The sequence below is a fragment of the Sinocyclocheilus anshuiensis genome, unplaced genomic scaffold, assembly GCF_001515605.1.
Source record: "Sinocyclocheilus anshuiensis isolate Anshui unplaced genomic scaffold, SAMN03320099.WGS_v1.1 scaffold1185, whole genome shotgun sequence".
Classification (NCBI taxonomy): domain Eukaryota; kingdom Metazoa; phylum Chordata; class Actinopteri; order Cypriniformes; family Cyprinidae; genus Sinocyclocheilus; species Sinocyclocheilus anshuiensis.
This window is the reverse complement of record NW_015548278.1, coordinates 349,894-361,437: the sequence shown is the minus strand read 5'-3', so window position 1 is coordinate 361,437 and position 11,544 is coordinate 349,894. Positions and strand designations below refer to the sequence as shown.

At 35.5% G+C, this 11,544-nt stretch overlaps 1 protein-coding gene across 8 annotated transcripts in view; it reads left to right on the top strand.

Moving 5' to 3' along the window:
- Positions 1–260: 260 nt before the first annotated feature.
- LOC107655805 (histone-lysine N-methyltransferase 2C-like) overlaps positions 261–11,544 on the top strand; it is a 181,720-nt gene continuing 170,436 nt past the window's right edge. For 7 of the 8 annotated variants that reach the window (XM_016443388.1, XM_016443389.1, XM_016443387.1 and 4 more), the window contains exon 1: positions 504–769. The gene's annotated coding sequence lies outside the window, so the exon portion shown is untranslated. Of the gene's footprint in view, positions 478–503; positions 770–11,544 lie in introns of those variants that run through there. The other variant, XM_016443383.1, reaches the window with a different exon arrangement.

The following is an 11,544-nucleotide window of genomic DNA, read 5'->3' as shown; positions in this document are numbered from 1 at the left end:
TGGTTGCGTCATGGAAATAAAAAAAAATGTATGCAGACTATTAACACAGAGAAACTAAAAAGTTGATTTTGTATTAAAAAAACATTAGATGCACTAATATTTAGTAATTTGTTGGGGTGTTCTAAAATGCTAAATTCTCGGACATTTAAGAAATGTAGTGTAAGAACTGAAAATATTTGCTGAAAGATGATGAAAGAGTCCGAGTTAAGTAATGCTGCCTTTGTATGCCGATAGGCGACATGGACTCAATCCAGCTCAATTTCCAGAGTCAACTTCCGCGTTTTACCGTCCACCGCTGATGACTGAGAAGACTTTTTACCTTGAGTATGTCCCTATGTATCGCTCCGCAGGGTCAGTGAGACTTTTTAAAAATATCTCCATGCAGTTTTAAACCGAAATATCTTCTATCTTTAGCACATCACACGTCATATGTTCGGTTTATAGATGTTCTGTACGAGTTGCGCGCAATTTAAAACGGTAAGACTGTCTTAAACGTTAAAGTGGGTCTATTTGTCCATTACAGTGACAGGCAGTGTTTCGGTCTCTCTTAAACATGGCCACCATGATGGAGTAAACGCTACAACTTTAAAATTGATATAATCGAGGAAAACTATGCTTCTTTCACCCAAATGAGGAATGTTTCGACCTGAAATATCGTACCAAACGCCTAATCCACATGAGAGCTTTGGGAAAAGTTTCTTCTTGGATTACATTCTGAATTAAGTTGGCTGGAAGCTGGAAAGGAAAAAAAGAGAATTGCATCAATTCCGTAAGCACTAGCTACTCTTCGTCATTTCACACGCTTTCCACCGTATTCATTTGTTTATATGTTTGATGTTGTAGTTTATGTTTTGGTGAAAGGTGCGATATTTTGATGTTTGAAGTGAAACGCAAGTGTTGTTTTGGTTTTCATCGGAAAGTGGCGATAGTTGCAGCCTGTGTGAGTGTGAAGAGTAACATTGAAACATTGTAATGACTATTGTAATAATTGTAATAATAATTGTTATAAAGTCTGAGAGCGCGCATATATCATCCCGCGGCTTTAATTTGATCGAGGTCTTTAACTAATGACAGATAAGTCCCTAACCTTCAGAATAAACGAAAGTAATGTATTTCGTATGGGACCTTAAACGACAACGAGGAAGTAACGAGAACAATATCTATCTGGGTTATAAAATAAGTTTGTATGCCGTTGGTTTCAGTCCAGAAGAGTAAGTGTGACACCGACGTTTTGCTGGCAGAAAGTTGTTTTGTTTTCACATGGGTCCAGCCATTTTACTCGAGTCAAGATAAGAGCTACTAAACCAACTAGTTTCCCCTCAACTTAGACTTTATCCCCAGGGCTAACCGGCTGCTTTAATATGCTGATTGTATAACTAGGGATTCTAACTTTCTTAGTTGTGAGAGTTATATTCAAGTTAATACGAAGTAGCCTACCATGCTTTTCCAGCTGTAAGGTTTAGCTGACATGACATGTTGACAGCAGTGACGTCGACGTCTATAACTACAATTTTCTTTTTTTTTATGGATAATCGTTGAACAGTTTTTATGAGCTCATATTTGTTGAGGGACTATATGGAATGTTTTGGTAGTTTTTCTTTAAAAACAGTTTTGTCTCACTATAGGATTAAGTGATCTGGAAGATTATTAAATTATTACGAATTAAATGTAAAAAAATTTACATTTACATCATTTTAAATATACACTTTTATTTATACATTCATACAGTTCATGCTTTGTATTTCTATGCATTGTAAATAAGGTTGTATTTGTCATCCACCCAAAGGCACTTTAAGGCTATGTTTTGTATGGAGTACTATTTACTGTGCACAGTATTCATATTTTCTGTATGAAATGAATACCTAGATGGCTACATTGTTGTATACTGCACTTTTTGGCATAGCACGAATAGGTGCAAAACTGTATGACCGAATGCACCTTGCATTTCCAGTGTGATTATGTAATCTTTTCTTCACTCAATATTTGACTAGACTACCTAGAGTTAACACACATTAAAAAAACAACAACAACAATAAGGAATACAAATACAAACTAGCCTTTTTTTTAATTAACAACATTATAACTGTACCCCACTTGCGTCCCATATGGACACTGACTATTAAAATAAATAGTACAAAAAAATAGTAGGCAGTATGTATTGCGCAGTATTTAGAAAGCTATTTCCATTTTGAAGATGGCCTTTCAGCTGCTTTTGCAGCTCTGCTGAATGATTCTCATAATAGTAGGAGACCAATTTTCGCTTTAAGTGGTTTAATGAGACACAAGGGAATTGGTTGAGTTCAGTTGCATCAGTGGCAGCCTCTCCAGAGGAGTTCAGATCTGACTTATTCATCACAACCCACTAGGGTTGGGCAATGTCTACCAAATTGGCATCAGACGATTTCTACCGTGAAACATTGCGATGGACGATGACATTGAAAACAATTATATCATTTAAATTATATAATAAAATGATATAATTAATTTCGATTTTGGCACGCTCTGCAGCAGCTGACCACTAAAAGCCCGGGTATAACTTCACTTCCCGTGTTCAGTTCCATCTCGCGCACAGCCCAACCATACAATCCACATTGCTCACATATAAACACTGCTTTGGAAAATGGACTGGAAAGCAAAAGTTGTAAATAACCTACCAATTTTTTGTGTTTAAAAAGTTACTGCCAAGTCAAAAAAGTGTGCTTGTTTGAATTTAGAGTCACATGATGGAGAATGACCATCACATTTTCTGCAGTAACATTTGCAGGCAATGTAGTTATCATGATGTTGTTTTCATAACAAGTCCTGCGGTACCTGGTTGTTGTCTGGTGTTACATGCATTCAGTGATCATTGACACCAGAAGCCCTCTGGTTTGGGCTACTTAATGTCCAGTCTCTCACTTGGGCCTGTGCTGTTGAGTTTCAAGTTACTATTTCGTCACTTTTGTCTTGAGTGAGAAGTTACCGAGACTAGTATCTGGTGAAGGATTGATTTGCCCTAGCATGCTCAGTTTACTGTAATCTACCAGTGTTACCTGGAACAAAGTCTGAATTCATTAGAGCCATGTTTGCTGTGGCAAGAGTGCTGTCACTGTTTCTTATGGCTCTTCATTGTGTAATCCAACTATGCTGGTCATTTTTTTTTTTTCAATCTTATAAAGGCTTTAATGTTGCTGGCCTGTTATATACACTACAATACAATATATTGTTTAATATACAATATGGTCAAAGTTTGGAATAATTATATACACAAATTTGTAATGTTTTTGAAAGACACCTCTTAAAGCTAAATTTTCAACAGTCATTATTCCAGTTTTTACTGCCACATGATCTTTCAGAAATCATTGCAATTTGCTGATTTGGTACTCAAGTATTAATAATGGTTCTCGTTATTGGTCATCAATAATAGTTCATCCTTGCTAAATAAAAGTATTAATTTATTTTTTTAAAAAGTCACTTGTCCCAAATATTTGAATGGTAGTGCATCACTATTTCCAAAATAAAAAAGGAATAAATTGCACTTATATATTAAAATAGAAAAGTTATTTTACATTGTAATAATATTTCACAATATTGTTGTTTTAATGCATTATCAATTAAATGTAGTCTTGTGAGCATAAGAACTTTTTTTTTTCAACAACATTAAAAAAAATAAATAAATAAAAAAATCTTTCCTCACTTCCTGACTGGTAGTGTAAATATTGATGAGTATTAGTTTTGACACAACGGGGGTTTCCATTTTCAATGTGGGAATATGTGGGAATTTGTACTGACCATTCTCTGCCGCAGTCCTCCATAAGTTCTGATTGATAAAGACCATAATCTGATTTTGATTGTATTAACATAGGTGCGTGTTATAGAAGTCTTGTCCTCCTCTTGTCACCCTGCAACTGTCTAGTTCATGGATCCGATTTATGGACTGAAACAGATGGTTATATCATTAACACTGTAATCATGACACATTTTCCAGCAAATATATAACAGAGTCCCATGTGGCTCCAGTGTGCATTTAATCATTTGAAAAAATTTATGCCACAATACAGGCCCTATTCAAAGCAGGAGATGAAGGACTTTTCCTGGTTCATTAACACAAAAATGTATTTCTTACATTTCTTTCAACCAATCAGTCAGTCAATCAATCAATCAATCAATAACAAACAATGGGGAAAAAAAGGGTTACACTGAGGCACCTACAATGGAAATCAGTGGGGCCAGTCAGTAAACTTGAAACTACTGTTTAAGTAGTTGAGAAAAGATGTAAACAACATTAATGTTAAAATGATTTTAGTGCAGAAAGATCACTTTCTGACCTTTTCTGTGTAAAGTTATATCAAATTTTACACCTTTTTTGTCATGACAATGTGACCGTGTAAATCCTGTAACACTGTTGAATATTGTTTTAAACAAATTTACAGCTCAAATAACATATGTTAAGAAATATTTAAAAGCTTTCATAAATTTTTAAGATTCTCATTCCTGCCTTTGCACTTTTGAAAGGGGTGGTCCACTGTTTTTTTTTTTCTAGGCTTGATTGTGTTTATGGGTTGCATTTGCTGTGGCAAGAGTGCTGTCACTGTTTCTTATGGCTCTTCATTGTGTAATCCAACTATGCTGGTCATTTTTTTTTTTTCAATCTTATAAAGGCTTTAATGTTGCTGGCCTGTTATATACACTACAATACAATATATTGTTTAATATACAATATGGTCAAAGTTTGGAATAATTATATACACAAATTTGTAATGTTTTTGAAAGACACCTCTTAAAGCTAAATTTTCAACAGTCATTATTCCAGTTTTTACTGCCACATGATCTTTCAGAAATCATTGCAATTTGCTGATTTGGTACTCAAGTATTAATAATGGTTCTCGTTATTGGTCATCAATAATAGTTCATCCTTGCTAAATAAAAGTATTAATTTATTTTTTTAAAAAGTCACTTGTCCCAAATATTTGAATGGTAGTGCATCACTATTTCCAAAATAAAAAAGGAATAAATTGCACTTATATATTAAAATAGAAAAGTTATTTTACATTGTAATAATATTTCACAATATTGTTGTTTTAATGCATTATCAATTAAATGTAGTCTTGTGAGCATAAGAACTTTTTTTTTTCAACAACATTAAAAAAAATAAATAAATAAAAAAATCTTTCCTCACTTCCTGACTGGTAGTGTAAATATTGATGAGTATTAGTTTTGACACAACGGGGGTTTCCATTTTCAATGTGGGAATATGTGGGAATTTGTACTGACCATTCTCTGCCGCAGTCCTCCATAAGTTCTGATTGATAAAGACCATAATCTGATTTTGATTGTATTAACATAGGTGCGTGTTATAGAAGTCTTGTCCTCCTCTTGTCACCCTGCAACTGTCTAGTTCATGGATCCGATTTATGGACTGAAACAGATGGTTATATCATTAACACTGTAATCATGACACATTTTCCAGCAAATATATAACAGAGTCCCATGTGGCTCCAGTGTGCATTTAATCATTTGAAAAAATTTATGCCACAATACAGGCCCTATTCAAAGCAGGAGATGAAGGACTTTTCCTGGTTCATTAACACAAAAATGTATTTCTTACATTTCTTTCAACCAATCAGTCAGTCAATCAATCAATCAATCAATAACAAACAATGGGGAAAAAAAGGGTTACACTGAGGCACCTACAATGGAAATCAGTGGGGCCAGTCAGTAAACTTGAAACTACTGTTTAAGTAGTTGAGAAAAGATGTAAACAACATTAATGTTTTAGTGCAGTTAGTGCAGAAAGATCACTTTCTGACCTTTTCTGTGTAAAGTTATATCAAATTTTACACCATGACAATGTTGACAATGTGACCGTGTAAATCCTGTAACACTGTTGAATATTGTTTTAAACAAATTTACAGCTCAAATAACATATGTTAAGAAATATTTAAAAGCTTTCATAAATTTTTAAGATTCTCATTCCTGCCTTTGCACTTTTGAAAGGGGTGGTCCACTGTTTTTTTTTTTCTAGGCTTGATACACTCTGTCCTTTCTCTGAGAAACGCACTGATCATTTCCTGCTTTTATGAAGCCCCGCCCTCAGAAATAGTTGATGGGCTCTGATTGGTTAGCTAGCCCAGTGTCTTGTGATTGGCTAAACAATCACAATTGTTTAGTTGTAAACAATCAAAATTGTAAACAATCAAAATTGGCTAGTGTGCATCTAACCGTCCCGCCCCTCAACTCAGCGGCATGTGCTCCGGTTGTATTGTAAACAACGGCATCGTTAATATCGCTTATCAGTTTGAGCCCGATTGAGAAGCAGAGGATGTTATTGAAGAAGATATTGCAAGCACAGCTTTTAATGGTATAGGCCTATGTTTTTTGTTTGTTTTTGTCTCATACTTTTAGATATGCTGTTATTTGTAAATGCTACTGCTAATTAATATACGGTTTTATACTGATTAAAGCTGTAATACAGTACGGCAACTGCATGCATGTCCATGTTTAACGCTTCTCATAGCTATGTGAAAATAAGTGTATAATTGGAACAGTTCATTGTTGGAGCTGAGCTGAATGAGAGAGAGAGATGCAGAGCGTGTGCAGAGCAGGGGGACACGAGGAACAGTATTAAGAACCGCTGCTTTAGAACATTGATTTTGAAACTTGTGAATCCATTAAAATCGTTAGAAGACAGAATCGTGATTCATATATGAATAGATTTTTACGGTTACCTCTACTTTTCTCTTCCTCTTCTCTAAAGCAGCACAGCATGTCCTCGCCCCCTTTGCTGCCTTTTCCTGAGGACCGGGTTTATCTGGGTTTGTTACGTCACGAACCCGGGAAGTAACTTGTTGTAGTCCATACCAGCCGTTTTTGTAGGCATTAAACTGCCAGAATTTTAAAAGACGATATCTCCGTTTGCATTGAACTTTCAGCTTTGTAACTTTGCAGATATTGTTTATGCTCAAACAGCAACATTACACACTAACATTAAAAAGGTGAAATCGCAATCAACCACCCCTTTAAAATGGACCCCATTTACTTCCATTGCAACTGTCTTACTGTAATTTTTGCTTCGTTTAAAAGAAAAGGAGAGAGAAGATGAAATTAATGTTTGTGGTAATCAGTATTATGCATGAACCACAAATGCTGTCATTTGAGATTGACTTGTATTGAACCAGTAATATTCTTTAACCTGTTAACCCGCACCTGGACGCCAGCGCACTGAACACTCTTTGTTTGCACGTATCAATGTTTACGAATAGATTAAATGAAAAGGGACATAATTAATCTTGACAAACTATACATCATTCTAAAGGTCTAAGCCTCAAGCATAGAAGATATATTGCCATTTTTCAATGGAAAGCTTATAAATAATGTATTTGCTAAATTTGTGTAAGCAGTACACATGAAAACATGCATAATCAAAACGCAGTACGTACCAGATTAATCGTAATAACGAGTCATTAACGCATCCACAGTTGTAAATCCCTGTTTAGGTAGAAAGGTAAGGGTCCAGTGAACAACATCCCATAGAGCACTTTTAGTCCAATGAAGCAATAACATTGTAATATGGATGGTAATTCCTTTGTTTACGTCTCATTTCTTCGGGGACAGTTATTGTTTGTATCCGTTATGGAATAACTTGCGCTCAAAAAACTGCATCTTGGTAGTAAAAAGCAACATAGTTTTGTAGCATACAGTGTCACAAACAGAATAAGACCATCCACTAAAAAAAAGTCAAAGAGACACGGAATATTGTTTATTTGAATTCTGGCGCCCTCTCGTGACAGCTCACGCTATTACTAGGGCTGTAGCTATCGATTATTTTAGTAATCGAGTATTCTACAGATTATTCCATTGAGTAATCGAATAAGAAGCATTTTTTCTTTATTAAAGAGCAATACTAAATATACAAGAGATAATAAGCTAGATCTCTTAAAATAAACAATAGGGATGCACCGAATATTAGGCAACCGAAATTATTCGAATAAGCGAAAAGGCCGGATAATATGTACCGAACAATGACGAACGCGATTAAATAGAGGCACGCGCTAATGCAGCAAACATCGGCAGTGTGAAAGTATTTAAAACTATCAGAGAAAGATGCAGAAATCATTACAAGCACGAAGCACCGACAGCGAGAGACTGTTTAGTGCTGCAACACATGTCTCTGATGAGAAGATGAGGTGCTAATGCAGCAAACATGTCGGCAGTGTGAAAGTATTTAAAACTATCAGAGAAAGACGCAGAAATCATTACAAGCACGAAGCACCGACAGCGAGAGACTGTTTAGTGCTGCAACACATGTCTCTGATGAGAAGATGAGGTGGCTAATGCTGGTGGTTACTGTATGATGATTGAAATCGCAAAATTACCTCAAACGGTTAATAAATAAACTGCAGAATGTTATTTTTTTTAATGCACGCACAAATTGCATGTATTCTGACGGCGCTGCACGAGCTCGCGGCGCCAGGGTTCAAAGTCCAAAGCGCGAGGAAAATCTGTGCTGAACTTGTTACTCGTCAGTTGCTTAGTAACATTTTTGTGAATTTTTTTAAAGGCATGTGACAATGGGATACGTGCGACAAACATCTTTCCAAATTCGTAATGAGAATCATTTATAAATCTGCATGCTGTTGTCAACAAAAAGAAGCACTGAGATCTTCCTGCGGGTTTCTGAATCATTACAACAGCTCTGTTTTAATACATTTATTATAACATTCACACATAGTGTTCAAATTAGGATCTGTAATATCTTCTAATGTTTTAAAAGAAGTCTCTTCTCAGCAAGGCTGCATTTAATCGTACAGTAAAAAAAAATGATTATTTTACTAACTTATTAATTTTTAGTTAAATTGTGCTTTGCTGGTATAATGTATGCTAGAATGTTAAAAAAATGTTCAGTGTTAAGTAAATATTTTTTAATTGTTGTTTTTTTAATGGATTTTTTATTTGAAAAGCAGGACAAAACAGTAATAAGCACATTTTGGCAATTTAATTAATGCAATGGTGAAAAAAAATTGCAAAATAGGCATACAGGGGGGAAAATGTGAAAAACTGTGTTCGGTATTCGGCCTTCGGCTCAGTGTTTCATTTTGTTCGGTTTCGGCTTCGGCCAAGAATCTTCATTTCGGTGAATCCCTAGTATTCTGTTTTCAGTCCGCTTCATTTGTAATTCAGAATCATACTGTAGAGACATTGCATTGTGTGTGTGTGTGTGTGTACCTACTTAACCATATTTTGGGGACAAATTTGTACCCAAAAGTGAGCTACACCTGACAAAATCTCCAAAAACCTCCCTTTGGTTTTGGTCCTCGTTTGTAAAACTGGTATAAAAATAAAGTAAACTAATGTAAAACTTGTTTTTTTTCTAAAAGTGTGCATCACCTTTTGAGTCAAATTCTTACATTTAATCAGTCAGTTAGAATAAAATACATTTGGGCTGTTACCTAACAAATTATATCAGTATCAAAATTCATCTTTGCAATGCAGAGGAAACACAGAAGCTGCCTGGCATGCATTTCCCACACAGAGGGACATGAATGCATTTAATCTGCAGTTAAAAATTCATAAATAATATTTTGTTATTTAAAACACAAAACATTGAATACTGATATTTAAAATTATTTTAAAAATGAAAAGATACTTTAAATGTCAAATTAAAACCGCCAGCAGGTGGCAGCAAATCACATAAAGCCTTTTTTTTTTCTAAAAGTGTGCTTCATCTTTTGAGTCGAATTCTTACATTTAATCAGTGAATTAGAATAAAAGACATTTGGGCTTTAACCAAACAAATGATGTCAGTATCAAAATTCATCTTTGCAATGCAGAGGGAACACAGAAGCTGCATGGGATGCATTTCCCACACAGAGGGACATGAATGCATTTAACCTGCAGTTACAAATGCATAAATAATATTTTATTTTAAACATAAAACATTGAATACTCATATTTAAAATTATTTTAAAAACGAAAAGATACTTTAAATGTCAAATTAAAACCGCCAGCAGGTGGCAGCAAATCACTGTTAAAAAGTGAGTCATTGCGATTGAACAGAACGGTTGATTCATTCAGGAACAAAACACCATAATGTTGCACAGAGACGCAAAACAGTTCCGTGGGGAAACACGGTGTTCCGTGTGTAGTTACAGTAAATGGACTAAACGAAGCCTAAACGAAATAATTTGCCTCGATGATTTTTTTGTATGTGAGTTACTCGAGGTATTCGATGAATTGTTTCAGCCCTAGTTATTAATGTTCTGCATTTCTGTTTTGAGCTGCGCGCTGAAGATCACCAGTACAATGAAGCACTTTGATAGTGTTACAGTAAATGGACTAAACGAAGCCTAAACGAAATAATTTGCCTCGATGATTTTTTTGTATGTGAGTTACTCGAGGTATTCGATGAATCGTTTCAGCCCTAGTTATTAATGTTCTGCATTTCTGTTTTGAGCTGCGCTCTGAAGATCACCAGTACAATTAAGCACTTTGATAGCGGGTTTTTAAAGGGGACATCGGATGCCCATTTTCCACAGGTTGTTGTGATTTTTTTAGGGTCTTTATGAAATGTCTGTAACATACTTTGTTACATACTTTAAAATTCCTCAGTGGTCGTGTAAAACAACCCCCTTTTTACCTAGTCAAAAACAGCTTTGTTCACTGCGACTCGTTTCAGTGCATTTCTCTTTAAATGATAATGAGCTCTGCTCACCCCGCACCTCTCTTCTGTGGAAGAGGAAAGGCGATTTGCAAATAATCATAAAAAAATATAAAGTGTGAGACTTCTTCTGGAGGTGCAGCTGGATCACGAACAGTGGGAACTGATCCATCCTTGAGTTTTAACTTTTCAGCAAAACCTGCATTGAATCGTCCCTCGTTCAGAAAGCAGTCTGGAGTAAAATGATATGCTACATAAATGCATTTAGGTTGATCGGGGGTCACATTCCCTTCAAAAACAAAAGTAATCCACTGTGTCTTCAGCGGCTCAGATGTCAGGAGTAAATGAAGACTGCTATGTTCACTCTTACATCCAACAACTAAACACCTCAATCGCTCAGGAGCCGATCTTGTCTACACCTGCTGTGGCATCTAAACAATGGCAGACTGTGTTCAGCTCACTCGGGGCGGGTCTATGCTAAAACGGCAATGTCCGTCAACAGTCATGGGAGGGGCCTGTGCAAAGTGACATCACTTTGCCAAGAATCTGTGAACGACTTGATCTGAGACAGTGCTTATGATTTGTGGGGATTTAAAAAAAAAAGCACTGGGTGGATTTTTATGATTATAAGGTGGTTGTGTACTAGGGCTGGGCGATATGGCCAAAAAATAATCACGTTAATGTTTTTTCATATCAGTCGATATCGATAATTATCACAATAAATGTCAAATTTTTATTTCTTTCAAGTTTAAAGGCAGATTTTTGCTCCAATGTGAAAGTTGTAAAAACCAGACAGTTAATTGTGGTTTTAAACTATTCTTTATGGTCAGAACACAACACTTCACGTTTTTGAATTCTTTACACTTTTCCAGTCTTTTTTCCTTAAAGGGGTCATATGATGCGATTTC